Below are 16190 nucleotides of genomic sequence, written 5' to 3' on the forward strand. Positions count from 1 at the left end.
GCTTGGGTTCTTCGAGACCTGGCTGCAGGACTAGGCGAGGCTTGGGTTCTTCAAGGCCTGGCTGCAGGACTAGGCGAGGCTTGGGTTCTTCAAGGCCTGGCTGCAGGACTAGGCGAGGCTTGGGTTCTTCGAGGCCTGGCTGCAGGACTAGGCGAGGCTTGGGTTCTTCAAGGCCTGGCTGCAGGACTAGGCGAGGCTTGGGTTCTTCGAGGCCTGGCTGCAGGACTAGGCGAGGCTTGGGTTCTTCGAGGCTTGTCTGCAGGACTAGGCGAGGCTTGGCTTGGGTTCTTCGAGGCTTTCCTGGGCAGGATGAGTACAGGGCTGGGCCCCTTCCTTGGACACCAGGCCGGGATGACTGCCGAGATAAACCGCCCAGGAAATTGTCAGGGATTCAGATGGGGAGGGGAAGAGAACAGTCCTGCCTCAGGGTAATGACAAAAACAGCCTGGCTTACCCCCACGGAGGCAAGGACAGGAAGGGACAGATCCCACTAAAGGGTAATGACAAAGATGGCCTGGCTTACCCAATGGAGGTGAGGACAGGAAGGGACAGATCCAACTGCAGGGAAGCAGCAAGGACGGCCTGATTTACCCCCACGGAGGCAAGGACAGGGAGGGAGCTCAATCCGGGGTGGCTCTGAGTCTCGGGGCGGCCAGCAACCTTGGCTGGCTACGGAAACGGCTGAATCCGTATCCAGCTCGGAGTGACAGACGAATCCATATCCAGCTCGGAGTGACAGACGAATCCGTATCCAGCTCGGAGTGACAGACGAATCCATATCCAGCTCGGAGTGACAGAGGAATCCGTATCCAGCTCGGAGTGACAGACGGCCAGTCAGCCGCCCCAGAAACGGCTGAATCCGTATCCAGCTCGGAGTGACAGACGGCCAGTCAGCCGCCCCGGAAACGGCCGAATCCATATCCAGCTCGGAGTGACAGACGAATCCATATCCAGCTCGGAGTGACAGAGGAATCCATATCCAGCTCGGAGTGACAGACGAATCCGTATCCAGCTCGGAGTGACAGACGAATCCATATCCAGCTCGGAGTGACAGACGAATCCATATCCAGCTCGGAGTGACAGACGAATCCATATCCAGCTCGGAGTGACAGACGAATCCGTATCCAGCTCGGAGTGACAGACGGCCAGTCAGCCGCCCCGGAAACGGCTGAATCCGTATCCAGCTCGGAGTGACAGACGAATCCATATCCAGCTCGGAGTGACAGACGAATCCATATCCAGCTCGGAGTGACAGACGGCCAGTCAGCCGCCCCGGAAACGGCCGAATCCATATCCAGCTCGGAGTGACAGACGAATCCATATCCAGCTCGGAGTGACAGACGGCCAGTCAGCCGCCCCGGAAACGGCCGAATTCATATCCAGCTCGGAGTGACAGACGAATCCGTATCCAGCTCGGAGTGACAGACGAATCCATATCCAGCTCGGAGTGACAGAGGAATCCGTATCCAGCTCGGAGTGACAGAGGAATCCGTATCCAGCTCGGAGTGACAGACGGCCAGTCAGCCGCCCCGGAAACGGCCGAATCCATATCCAGCTCGGAGTGACAGACGAATCCGTATCCAGCTCGGAGTGACAGACGAATCCGTATCCAGCTCGGAGTGACAGACGAATCCGTATCCAGCTCGGAGTGACAGACGGCCAGTCAGCCGCCCCGGAAACGGCCGAATCCATATCCAGCTCGGAGTGACAGACGAATCCATATCCAGCTCGGAGTGACAGACGAATCCGTATCCAGCTCGGAGTGACAGACGGCCAGTCAGCCGCCCCAGAAACGGCTGAATCCACGCCCTGATGACCACTCTAACTAGAGACAACAAGGCTCCATGAAGTGGTGGTCCTCCAAGCAAGCCTAGAGATCTCAAATGGCTGCTCTGGCCTTCCAGGGCCACTTATATTCCCAGCCCCAAGACCAGCATCAGGTATAGGCGATGAAGCAAGGGACAGCCGGAAGACCCGGAGTCCGGAGTCCATGGACCGGACCGTGAACCAGAACGCGGATTCACGGACCAGACCATGACATCATCATAGTGTGAACCACAAGCAAGAGCTAGAGGTGGGCTGGGAGTAGCCATGGAGAGAGTGACTGGAGGGGTGAAAAAAAGGGTGAAATTACCCTCTTGTCAGTTCATGGAGATATAGAAACAGGCCCTTCAGTCCATCTAGTCCACACCAAACTGTTATTCTGACAAGTCCCATCGACTACATCCCTCGGTACCCCTCCCATCCATGGACTTACCCAAGCTTCTCTTAAATGTTGAAATCAAACCAACATTCGCTACTTCCACTGGCAGCCTATTCCATACTCTCACCTACTCTGAGTGACAAGCTTCCCCCCCTTTCACCCTTAACCTATGATCTCCAGTTCTAGTCTGACTCAACCTCTGAGAAGGTTACCGAGAGAAAACGTGCTGAATTTGGTCAAATGTACAATGAAAAGCTCTGTACCCTGTCCACACAGATCAGATCAGGCTAGTACAATGTAAAACAATAACAAAGTTACAGCGACAGAGAAAAGGCAGTGCAGGTAAACAGTAACCCAGGAGATTGTGGGGTCAAGGGCCCATCTCATCTCAGACTAGGGAACTAACTAATTGTCTTATAACAGCAGGATAAAGCTGTTCTTGAATCTGCTAGTACATCTTTTCAGGCTTCTGTATCTTTTCCCTGATGGGAGAGAGAAGTTCGAGGTGGGTGGGGCATCTGATTGTGCTGGTGCTTTAGTGAGGTAGCAAGAGGTATAGATGGAGTTTGATGGGAGTGTAGGGTCAATTTGGTCGCCTGGTTTCTGTGATGTGCTGAGGTATGTTCACAACTCTGCACTTTCTTGCAATCACGTGCAGAGCAGATTGCACCCCGAGGCAAGATGCATTCAAGTAGGATGTTTCTACTGTGCGGTACATTGATTAGAAATCAGTATGGGTCGACAGGAACATGCCAGTTTCTTTGGATTTGCAGGGAGGGAGTGAAAGGTTCAGTAGTGGTCCTTTGGCAGTGTACACAGAGGAGTGGCTGGGAGAACTCCAAGGAGGATTGTTGGCTTGACGCAGGACCAAAATAGAAAGATGAGACTGTTGGGGTAGGAATTGGGAATGAAGGGAGGAGCTCCCAGTAGAGAAGAGGTAAATTGGGAAAATCAGGTTGGTGCTGAATTCCAAGAGGAGGATTTCCTAGAACGCCTATGAGATGGCATTTTAGAGTGGCTTGTGTTTGAGCCACAAGGGAATCAGCTATTCTGAGTTGGGTGTTGTGCAATGAACCAGAATTGAGTAGAGAGCTTAAGGGAAAAGAACCCTTAGGGGTAAGTGATTGTATGATTGAATTCACCCTGAAATTTGAGAAGGAGAAGCTAAAGTTAGCTGGATCAGTGGTGTAAAGGGAATTACAGAGCCATGAAAGAAGAGTTGGTCTGAATTTATTGGAAAAGACACTGGGAGGGATGACGGCAGAGGAGCAACGGTTGGAATTTCTGGAAGCTATTTGGAAGGGTCAAGATATATACATTCCAAAGAAGAAGAAGTATTCTAAAGTAAAGGTGACAACCATGGCTTATGAGACAAGTCAAAGCCAACATAAAAGCCAAAGGGAGGACATATAATAGTAAAAATTCATGGGAAGTTAAAGAATTGGGAAGCTTTTGAAAAACAACAGAAAGCAACTGAAAAAGTCATTAAGAAGGTAAAGATGGAATACAAAAGTAAGCTAGCCAATAATATAAAGAGCATACCAAAAGTTTCAGATACTTAAGAGTAAAAGAAAGGCAAGAGTAGATATCAGAATGCTGGAAAACAATGCTGGAGAGGAAGAAATGGGGGACGAACTGAATAAGTATTTTACATCAGTCTTCACTCTGGAAGACACTGGCAGTATGGTGGAAGTTCCAGGTGTCAGGGGTCATGAAGTGTGTGAAACTACCATTACTAGGGAGAAGGTTCTTGGGAAACTGAAAGGTCTGCAGGTAGATACATCACCTGGACCAGATGGAGTACACCCCAGGGTTCTGAAAGAGGTGGCTGAAGAGATTGTGGAGGCATTAGTAATGATCTTACAAAAATCACTAGATTCTACAATGATTCTGGAAGACTTGAAAATTGCAAATGTCACTCCACTCTTTAAGAAGGGAGAGAGGCAGAAGAAAGGAAATTATAGGCCTGCTAATTTGTCTTCAGTGGTTGGGAAAATGTTAGAGTTGATGTTAAGGATGTGGTTTTGGGGTACTTGGAGGCTCATGATAATCTAGGCCATGGTCAGCATGGTTTCCTCAAGGGAAAATCTGTTGGAATTCTTTGAAGAAATAAGCAGGATAGACAAAGGAGTTTCAGTTGATATTGTGTACTTGGATTTTCAGGAGGCCCTTTGAGAAGGTGTCACATGAGACTGCTTAACAAGCTGCATGCCCATAGTATTACAGGAAAGATTCTAGCATGGGTGAAGCAGTGGCTGATTGACAGGAGGGAAAGAGTGGCAATAAAGAGAGCCTTGTCTGGTTGGCTGCTGGTGACTAGTTGTGTTCCAGAGGGTATGTGTTGGGACTGATTATATGTCAATGATTTGAATGATGGAATTGATGGCTTTGTTGCAAAGTTTGCAGATGGTATGAAGATAGGTGGAGGGGCAGGTAGTTTTGAGGAAGTAGAGAGGCTACAGAAGGACTTAGACAAATGAGGAGAATGGGCAAAGAAGTGGCAGATGGAATACAGTGTCAGGAAGTGTATGGTCATGTAGTTTGCAGCAGAAATGAAAGGGTTGACTATTTTCTAAGTGGAGAGAAAATACAAAAATCTGAGACAGAAAGGGACTTGGGATCCTTGTGCAGGATTTCCTGATGGTTAATTTTCAGGTGAGACCTCACTAGGAGCATTCTGAGCAGTCTGAGCCCTTATCACAGAAAGGATGTGGTGAAACTGGAGAGGGTTGAAAGGAAGCTAATGAAAATGATTCCAGGACTGAACGGCCTGTCATATATAGAGTGTTTGGCTCTGCGTCTGTATTCACTAGAATCAGAAGAATGAAGGGTGATCTAATTGACACCTATTGAATGGTGGAAGGCCTTGATAGAGTGGATGTGGAGGGGATGTTTCTATCATGGGAGTGTGTAAGACCAGAGGACTGAGCCTCAGAACAGAGGGGCATCCTTTTAGAATGGAGATGAAGAAGAATTTCTTTAGTCAGAGACTGGTTAATCTGTGGAATTTGTTGCTGCAGGCAGCTGTGGAGGCCAAGTGTTGTGGCCATTACAGAGACTTGGATGGTGCAGGGGCAGGAATGGCTACTTCAAGTGCCAGGCTTTAAATGTTTCAAAAACAACAGGGAGGGAGACAAAAGAGGTGGGGGCGTGGCACTGTTGATCAGGGATAGTGTCACAGCTGCAGAAAAGGAGGAAGTCATGGAGGGATTGTCTACAGAGTCTCTGTGGGTGGAAGTTAGGAATAAGAAGGGGTAATTAACTCTACTCAGTGTTTTTTATAGATCACCCAAGAGTAACAGGGACATCGAAGAACAGATAGGGAGACAGATTCTGGAAAGGTGTAATAATAAGGTGGTTGTGGTGGGAGATTTTAATTTCCCAAATATTGATTGGCATCTCCCTAGAGCAGGGGTGTCAAACTCATTTTAGGTCACGGGTCGGATTGAGCAAAATGCAGCTTCATGCGGGCCGGATCAGTCGGATGCGTGCGAACGCAGCTTTCGTTGCCTCCATTTTTTCAGCCTGCTCTCATGTGTCTCAGTCTCTGCTATAACTACAAAGTGTTTCACTTTACAAATTCCATTTCTTATGAAGAAGACTGCCGAATAAACACTAAAAACCCTGAAAACCTGATACCTGAATAAACTCAGCATTAGCCATATCATACGCCATAGGCGTTTCGATTACTGGGACCAGCTTTAATAGTAATTAGATATTATCTCGCGGGCCAAAGATAATTCCACCGCGGGCCGGATTTGGCCCGCGGGCCTTGAGTTTGACATATATGCCCTAGAGCAAAGGGTTTAGATGGGGTGGAGTTTGTTAGGTGTGTGCAGGAAGGTTTCTTGACATAATATGTAGATAAGCCTACAAGTGGAGAGGCTGGACTTGATTTGGTATTGGGAAATGAACCGGGTCAGGTGGCAGGTCTCTCAGTGGGAGAGCATTTTGGAGAGAGTGATCACAATTCTATCTCCTTTACCATAGCATTGGAGAGGGATAGGAACAGACAAATTAGGGAAACATTTAATTGGATTAAGGGGAAATATGAGGCTATGAGGCAGGAACTTGGAAGCATAAGTTGGAAACAGACGTTCTCAGCAAATGGTACGGAAGAAATGTGACAAATGTTCAGGGGATATTTGTGTGGGGTTCTGCATAGGTATGTTCCAATGAGACAGGGAAAGGATGATAGGGTAGAGGAAACATGGTGTACAAAAGCTGTTGTAAATCTAGTCAAAAAGAAAAGGAGAGCTTACAAAAGGTTCAAAAAACTAGGTAATGATTGAGATCTAGAAGATTATAAGGCTAGCAGGAAGGAGCTTAAGAATGAAATTAGGAGAGCCAGAAGGGGCCATGAGAAGGCCTTGGCAGACAGGATTAAGGAAAACCCCAAGGCATTCTACAAGTATGTGAAGAGCAAGAGGACAAGATTTGAGAGAATAGGACCAATCAAGTGTGACAGTGGAAAAACGTGTATGGAACTGGAGGAGATAGCAGAGATACTTAATTCACTATGGAAAAGGTCTTGGTGATAGTAGGGATGACTTGCAGCAGACTGAAAAGCTTGAGCATGTAGATATTAAGGAAAGGGATGTACTGGAGCTTTTGGAAAGCATCAAGTTGGATAGGTCACCGGGACCAGACAGGATGTACCCCAGGCAACTGTGGGAGGCAAGGGAGGAGATTGCTGAGCCTCTGGCGATGATCTTTGCATCATCAATAAGGAAGGGAGAGGTTCTGGAGGATTGGGGGTTGTGGATGTTGTTCCTTATTCAAGAAAGGGAGTAGAGATGGCTCAGGAAATTATAGACCAGTGAGTCTTACCTCAGTGGTTGGTAAGTTGATGGAGAAGATCCTGAGAGGTAGGATTTATGAACATTTGGAGAGGCATAATATGATTAGGAATAGTCAGCATGGCTTTGTCAAAGACAGGTCGTGCCTTACGAGCCTGATTGGATTTTTTGAGGATGTAACTAAACACATTGATGAAGGTAGAGCAGTAGATGTAGTGTATATGGATTTTAACAAGGCATTTGACAAGGTACCCTATGCAAGGTTTATTGAGAAAGTAAGGAGGCATGGGATCCAAGGGGACCTTGCTTTGTGGATCCAGAACTGGCTTGTCCACAGAAGGCAAAGTGTGGTTGTAGACAGGTCATATTCTGCATGGAGGTCGGTGACCAGTGGTGTGCCTCAGGGATCTGTTCTGGGACCCCTTCTCTTTGTGATTTTTATAAATGACCTGGATGAGGAAGTGGAGGGATGGGTTAGTAAGTTTGCTGATGACACAAAGGTTGGAGGTGTTGTGGATAGTGTGGAGGGCTGTCAGAGGTTACAGCAGGACATTGATAGGATGCAAAACTGGGCTGAGAACTTGCAGATGGAGTTCAACCCAGTTAAGTGTGAGGTGGTTCATTTTGGTAGGTCAAATATGATGGCAGAATATAGTATTAATGGTAAGACTCTTGGGAGTGTGGAGGATGAGAGGGATCTTGGGGTCCGAGTCCATAGGACGCTCAAAGCCACTAAGCAGGTTGACTCTGTGGTTAAGAAGGCAAATGATGGAGTCCGGTGACGTCATCGTCGAGAATGGCAGCTTAAGTCACTAGCTCCTCCGGAAAATGCGTATTAAACCCTGTTAACCCATCAAATATAATATTTTTCAAAAAATATTTGAACTGAAAAGAGGGACAAGAATGGGGAAAAGGAATGGAAATTAAAAAAGCGACACTGCGGAGCCTACGTCCGAGAGGAGTGCAGTGAGTGGCTCTCCTACCCGACCGCATGCTAGCGAGGCGGACACTGGGCCTCGTTCAGGCGAAGCGGCGATTATCTTCGAAATCCTGAAAGAAATAAAGCAACAGCTCCGGGATATTAAGTCAGAGATCGCCAGCGTTAATCAAAAAATAGCGGTGGCAGAGACTTGAATTGAGAAGGTGGAAGATCGTGTTCAAAATGTGGAATGGATACTGAGTAAGACAATAAAATTATTAAGTCACCAAGAAGGTAAACTGCTTGACCTGGAGGGAAGATCACGGCGGAAAAATATCAGAATCTACAACGTTCCCGAAAGAGCAGAGGGCTTGTCTATGATGGAGTTTGTCAGAAAGTTACTGCGGGACACGCTGGATCTTCCCTCGGCTATGAAGCTGGAAGTCGAAAGAGCCCACCACGCGTTAGTCCCAAAACCTACCCAGGATGGAAAGCCACGCTCAATAATAATTAAATTCCTTCAGTACAGCACCAAGGCGGAGATTCTACGAAGGGCCTGGGGTCAGAAGAGAATGTTTTTAGAGGATAAATTAATATATTTCAACCAAGATTACCCCACGCGGTCCTCCAGAAACGCAAAGAATACTCCAAAGTAAAGCGAGTACTAAAGCAAAATAAGATTAGATTTCAAACTCCGTACCCTGCTAAACTTGGAGTGTTTTATAACAACGGGACGCGGTTGTATCAAACAGTGGAAGAGGCGACTACAGACATGAAGGCCAGAGGGTTGCCCGTCAGCGTGACCAAAACGAGGGAAAGCCTAGCAGAGGAATTATCCCGCTCTGCTTGGGAAATACTGTGAGAAACGAGAAGGCAGGAGACAGGAGGAGGCCGAGAGAAATATATCAGGAAGAGACCAGGAGTTTCCCAAAGACAGTCCTCACCCCCTTCAGAAGAGCCATAAGGTTTGGCTAACTTTAAAAATGTTGAGAAGCTAAAGGGAAGCAAAAGTACACGGTGATATACCTATCTCGAGAAATACTTATTATAATGTGGATTTTATATTACTCAGTTGTTATTCTTTATTCGCTCACTTATTCCTTTTCCCCACCAAAATGAGAATATATATATATGTGTGTGCATATATGTGTATGTATGTAATGTGTGTGTGTGTATGTGTATATATATGTGTGTGTGTGTGTGCGCGCGCGCGTGTATGTATATGTATATATGTGTGTGTGTATATATATATTTGTGTGTTTGCATGTATATATACATACGCACACACATATATAGGAGGAGTACACAGGGAAATCTTTTCTGTGTAATGGATTTGTTCACTGACTTTTATGAATACTGCAATGGGGGCAGGAGGGGTTATCCCCCACAGCTAGACATTTCCTCTAGCTCAACGCAGGGTCATCTACTAGAGACCTCAGGCTTGGAATCACACATTTGTTGCTATTTTTGTTATCATTTGCGTTTCTTGGTTATTTGTTCAGGGAGTAGATCGATTAAGTTTTATTCTAATTTCAATGATACATTGACAGATAAATACAGATGGCTAAGGACAAAGTAAAATTCATTTCTTTTAAAGTCAGTGGGCTATTAAATCCAATCAAACGTAAGAGAATTTAATCCAAAATGAAAAAAGAACAAGCCCATGTAGTATATTTACAGGAAACTCATTTAAGTGATAATGAGCATAAAAAACTAAAGAGAATGGGCTTCACTAATCTGTTTTTCTCCTCATATAAGTCAGGACATAGGAGAGGAGTTGCTATTCTTATCTCAAGTAAGCTAAATTTTGAAAAAATATTTGAAATGGGAGATAAAGAGGGCAGATATATTTTGGTAAGGGGGGAATATAGACGGCAATTCAGTTACTCTATTGAATATATATGCACCCCCGGGAAGTGATATTGGTTTCTTTCAGAAAATTACTGATATTATGGTAACAGAAGCAGAAGGTCTCCTGATATGTGGGGGAGACTTAAATTTACAATTACAACCAAATTTAGACTCTTCCAATAGAAAAACCTATGAAACAAAATCTTTACATAAGAAAGTTAATACACTTTTTGAGGATGTTGGTTTAATTGATATATGGAGGGACCTTTTCCCTGACAGAAGGGATTACACTCATTATTCTGCTCCACATTCTGTATATACAAGAATAGACTATTTCATAACATTTGGAAAAGACAAAGACAAAATAAACACCTGTGGAATTGGGACAATAGATGTAAGTGACCATGTACCTATATATTTATCTGTTAATTTTGACCTACAACCAAAGAATACTATTTGGAAACTAAATTCAGGTCTACTCAATGATCCGTACTTTAAGGAACAAATTAAAAAAGAAATTGGTCTCTACTTAGAATTTAATGATAATGGAGAGGTTTCACCTCCCATTGTATGGGATTCTCTGAAGGCTGTCTTAAGAGGGAAAATTATAGCGATATCTTCATATAAGAAAAAAATAAGGAATGAAACATTAGAGGAATTACAAAATAGGCTGAAGGAACTAGAGAAAAACACAAATTGAATTTGGCACAGGATACATTAGGGGAAATTAAAAGAATTAGGAATGAAATAAATAGTTTGGCTACGCAAGAAATCAGGAAAAACTTAATGTTTCTGAAACAGAGACATTATGAAAGTGGATCGAAATCTATGAAAATACTGGCGTGGAAACTGAAAAAAAAGATAGCAGAAAACACAATTCATAGAATTAGGAATCCAAGAACGAAAATGATAAAAAAAATAAGCTAAGTGAAATTCAAGAAGCTTTTGAAGTGTTTTACAAAACTCTATATTCCAAAGTTCCAAGGGGAAGCATAACCCAAATTGACACCTTCTTGAATTCTCTAGAGTTACCCACTTTAAGCGAAGAACAAAATAGAACAATGACTGCTGACATAACTGAAGTTGAATTAAAAGCTGCAATTAGTAGGCTTAAATTAAGCAAGTCACCAGGATCAGATGGGTATACGACAGAGTGGTACAAAGAATTTAAAAACTAGTTAATTCCTGTTTTACTCCCCACACTGAACTGGGCTTTAAAAAAGGCACAAATGCCACCCAGTTGGAAGGAAGCGATAATCTCAGCTATACCGAAAGAAGGCAAGGATAAAATGGAATGCGGGTCATTTAGACCAATATCTGTTCTTAATGTAGATTATAGGTTATTTACCTCCATCATGGCCAAACGATTAGAGGAGTTTCTACCCATACTGATACGTAATGATCAGACAGGTTTTATACGACAATGCCAGACACAAGACAATATACAAAGGACACTTCACATTATGGATCATATACAAAAAAATAAAATCAAAGCAATAGTGATAAGCGTGGACGCTGAAAAAGTATTTGATTCGGATAATTGGAATTTTCTTAACAGAGTTTTACATAGATTTGGTTTCCAAGACACAATTATTAAAACTATACAGACACTATATGACAATCCTACTGCTAGAATTAAAATCAATGGATATTTATCAAATAGTCCTAAACCTAGAAAGGGGTACGAGACAGGGTTGTGCATGGTCACTACTACTCTTCGCGTTATATCTGGAACCATTAGCTCAATACATCAGACAAAATGAAGATATCAGGGGAATTACTATTAAAGGGACAGAGCATAAATTGGCCTGTTACGCGGATAACATTTTGATCTATCTAGGGCAACCAACATACTCTTCACCGAAATTGATGCAATCCTTTGAACAATATGGTCAATTATCAGGTTACAAGATCAACATAGATAAAACCCAATTACTTTCATATTACTGTAGCCCACCAAGAGAAATAGAAAGTCGATACCCCTGGGCATGGCACACAGACTCTTTCAAATATTTGGGCATCATTATGCCAAAAGATTTGACAAAATCATCAGAATGTAATTATCAGCCTTTATATAAAAAAATTAAGGAAGATTAAGGAACCTGATTCCTTTTTTCAGTCTCAGTTCAAGGATTGAGTCTATTAAAATGAATATACTGCCCAGACTGTTATATCTCTTTCAGACCCTACCAATAGAGATTAATCAAAATCAATTCAATGAATGGAACAAGATGCTATCAAGGTATATTTGGCAAGGTAAAAGCCTAGAGTTCATCTCAAAACTTTGCAATTAGCAAAGGAAAAGGGGAGATGGGGGCTACCTTCTCTTAGAGATTATTATTTTGCAGCACAGTTGAGAGCTGTGATGTGTTGGTGCAACCCATCATATGACGCTCAATGGAAAAACATTGAGAAGTGGGTACTTCCCATCCCCATACAAGCAATTTTGGCTGATAACAACCTGCAAAGGTACATAAATACTATTGATAACCCATGGGTGAAATTGACTCTTAAAATATGGAAAACTACTATAAAAGAATATAATCTAGAGGGAGATATTGCAATTCTTAAATGATAGATAGATAGATAGATAGATAGATAGATAGATAGATAGATAGATACTTTATTCATCCCCATGGGGAAATTCAACTTTTTTCCAATGTCCCATACACTTGTTGTAGCAAAACTAATTACATACAATACTTAACTCAGTAAAAAAAATGTGATATGCATCTAAATCACCATCTCAAAAAGCATTAATAATAGCTTTAAAAAGTTCTTAAGTCCTGGCGGTAGAATTGTAAAGCCTAATGGCATTGGGGAGTATTGACCTCTTCATCCTGTCTGAGGAGCATTGCATCGATAGTAACCTGTCGCTGAAACTGCTTCTCTGTCTCTGGATGGTGCTATGTAGAGGATGTTCAGAGTTATCCATAATTGACCGTAGCCTACTCAGCGCCCTTCGCTCAGCTACCGATGTTAAACTCTCCAGTACTTTGCCCACGACAGAGCCCGCCTTCCTTACCAGCTTATTAAGACGTTAGGCATTAAATGGTGTGCATATGACTCGGATTTTACACCAAATAAATTGGATGCTAGATTTAAGGACTGGACAGCTAAAGGAATAACAGTTCTTTGCAACATAATGAAAGAAGGAACACTGTTCAGTTTTGAAATGCTTAAAGAGAAACACTTATTAGAAAAACAAGATTTTTATCAGTATTTACAGGTGCGACAATATGTTAATAAGACGCTTAAAAATGTAACTAAGGCAAATACATGCTTTTTATTCTAAAGATAGAGCTCTTTAGAAAAGCATATAATTCAGGTAATGGTAGTAGAATAATTTCAAGCATGTATAAGGGGTTGTTAAATCTTAAAACACAATCGACTTCATACATTAAAACAAATGGGAGAAGGAAGGAGGGATAATTATATCTGAGGAAGAATGGACAATAATATGGAAATATCAATGGAAGTGTACCAGTTCACAGAAATGGAGGGAGTTTGGATGGAAAAACTTGATAAGATATTTTATTACACCCTCTCAGAAACCCCATTATGATAGTAACCTCCCTGTTTGCTGGAGAAATTGTGGAAATCAAAATGCAAATCATTATCATATTTTTTGGGACTGCCGTGTTATCAAAAACTATTGGAGGGGATACACAATGCCCTACAAGACATCTTTAAATGTGAAATGCCCTTGGAGAGTAAGACCATATATTTTGGATATATACCTCAAGAATGGTTGAAAAGAGATAAATATTTAATGAATATCCTGTTGGTGGCTGGTAAAAAGACTCTTACTAGGAAATGGTTATCACAGGAGAGCCCAACTTTAAATACGTGGATGGAAATTACAATGGACATTTACAAAATGGAGAAGATAACAGCATCTGTTAACCATAAGCTGGAACAATTTGATTCATACTGGGAAAAATGATTTAACTACATAATGCCTCATAGGCCTGATTTTATTCTCACAAATCAATGAATCTGTTGTTAAAAAAAGATCACTCCCTACTTGTACATAGTTCTTTCCTTCTGCTTGTTTTTTCTTTCCACTCTTTTCTATAAGTGTATACCTCAGATAAATACTTTGTGGAGATTTGTGACATATATGATTTATGATATATATGTACAATGTCTGAAATACATCTTATGGAAATGTTTATTCGATGATGAATTTCAATAAAAAATAAATTACAAAAAAAAGGCAAATGTTGCATTGGGCTTCATCAACAGTGGGATTGAGTTTAAAAGCCAAGAGGTAATGTTACAGCTATATAGGACCCTGGTCAGACCCCACTTGGAGTACTGTGATCAGTTCTGGTCATCTCACTACAGGAAGGATGTGGAAACCATAGAAAGGGTGCAGAGGAAATTTACAAGGATGTTGGGGATTGGGAAGCATGCTTTATGAGAACAGGTTGAGTGAACTCAGCCTCGTCTCCTTGGAGCGACAGAGGATGAGAGGTGACCTGATAGAGGTGTATAAGATGATGAGAGGTATTGATCGTGTGGATAGTCAGAGGCTTTTTCCCAGGGCTGAAATGGCTAACATGAGAGGACACAGTTTTAAGGTGCTTGGAAGTAGGTATAGAGGAGATGTCAGGGTAAGTTTCTTTATGCAGAGAATGGGCTGCCGGTGATGGTGGTGGAGGCGGATGTGATAGGGTCTTTTAAAAGACTCCTTTATACATGGAGCTCAGAAAAATAGAGGGCCCTGTGTAACTCTAAGGTAGGGACATGTTCGGCACAGCTTTGTGGGTCGAAGGGTCTGTATTGTGCTGTAGGTTTTCTATGTTTCTGTATTTAAGGCAGAGGTTGACAGATTCCTGACTGGTCAGGGCTTGAAGGGATAGGGGGAAGGCAGGAGACTGGGGCTGAAGAAAAATGAATTACCCCTTCAGCCTTCTGAATGATCCAGAGTTCACCCATTTCCAGCTCCAACTACAGTGCAAATTGTTAGAAGCTGCAGCTGGATGCACTTCCCGCAGTTGTAGTCGTCAGGGACCCTGCCTTCCCACGTCTCACAAAATGAGTATTACTATCCTGCCTGGCATCTCAACTATCCAGGCTGAGCAGGTATAAAGAAGGGCAGGAAAAAAGATTTGACATTGAGATTTTCTTTCCTTTGCTTTCTCTGACTGAAGCCTTGATAAGCGGAAGCCGATGTCCACTGTGACGATGCCTGCTGTGCTGTGCTTGCCCCTGCCCCTGCCCCTGCCCCCTGCCTTCCTTTAATTTGCTTTTGCCGGTCGGTCACAAAAGCCGATTGGTCAATGGTCAACGCTGCTGCCTCTTTTACCCAGGCAGTGGACCTGATTGAAGTCCCTCCTCTCTTACAGGGAGATATTGGCCAAACTGTTTTTATTCCTTGGAAAAATGAAGGGAAAATGAAGGGTGAACTTATAAAAGTGTTTAAAATTATGAGCTGCAGAGATAAGATGGATGATACCGTCTTTTTCCCAGGGCAGGGCAGGGCAGTCCAGTCCAAAACTGAACTTTATAGTGAGAGGTGAAAGATCTTGTAGGGACCTGAATGGCAGCTTTTCATGCAGGGGGGAGTAAATGGGGGAGTGGCTGAGGCAGGTACAATAAGGGGCACTTGGACGGGTTCATGGAGGGCAGGCCTAGGCTGAATGCGGGAAATTGGGACTGAATGGATGAGCATAATGGTCACCATAGACTGTTTGGACTGAAGGGCCTGTATTCATGCGGATTTGCCCTGTGACTCGGTGTTGAGTCAGCCCACAGTGAAAGTGGTCTGGTTGTGGGCAAGGTGAGCATTAGCAAACAGCAGAGCAGCTCAAGGCAGAAGTAACAGGAGCTGAAAACCATCAGACATATTACCTGACTTCATCCAGTGGGACAGAGAGGCCTGAGAAAGATTGGTCAGGAACCAGCCACGATAGATCCAACATCCAGCAGAGGTGGGCTCTGGCCTGGCAGTTAGGAGTACAGAGTTATAGACCAGCAGACTTGCAAGGTCAGGAGGGGTGAAGGATTCATTCAGGGACCTATAAAAATGAGACCGTTGATATCCGGTTCTGTGTAAGAGGTGTGAATGGCAAAAGAGGGAGGTGTAACCGTTTGTGGAAGATCCAAGAGAATGCTCAGTTTCCATGGTGACAGGTTACCTTAACCTGGAGTTTAGGGAAATTTGTGAATTTTGATCCTGTGTGTTGTACAACTGATAAAACCCTCTGCACCAGCAGGGACAGTGTCATTCTACACTGTCCCACCCTAAGTTTCAGCATCCCAGCGTACCTGCAGCAGCACATTCCCTGCGTAGGGAGACAGGAGGCTTCTCAGTGAAGGAGTGAACTGCAGAGGGAGTTGCTCCATTTGAAGATGATGAGGGCTCCCAGGAAGGCAGAGAGCGGTGGGTTGGAATCTTGAAGATAATGGG

At 43.5% G+C, this 16190-nt stretch overlaps 1 protein-coding gene across 1 annotated transcript in view; it reads left to right on the plus strand.

Moving 5' to 3' along the window:
* acsf2 (acyl-CoA synthetase family member 2) overlaps positions 1–16190 on the plus strand; it is a 527858-nt gene that overhangs the window by 171628 nt on the left and 340040 nt on the right.

This window comes from Hemitrygon akajei, chromosome 22 (assembly GCF_048418815.1).
Source record: "Hemitrygon akajei chromosome 22, sHemAka1.3, whole genome shotgun sequence".
Lineage (NCBI taxonomy): Eukaryota > Metazoa > Chordata > Chondrichthyes > Myliobatiformes > Dasyatidae > Hemitrygon > Hemitrygon akajei.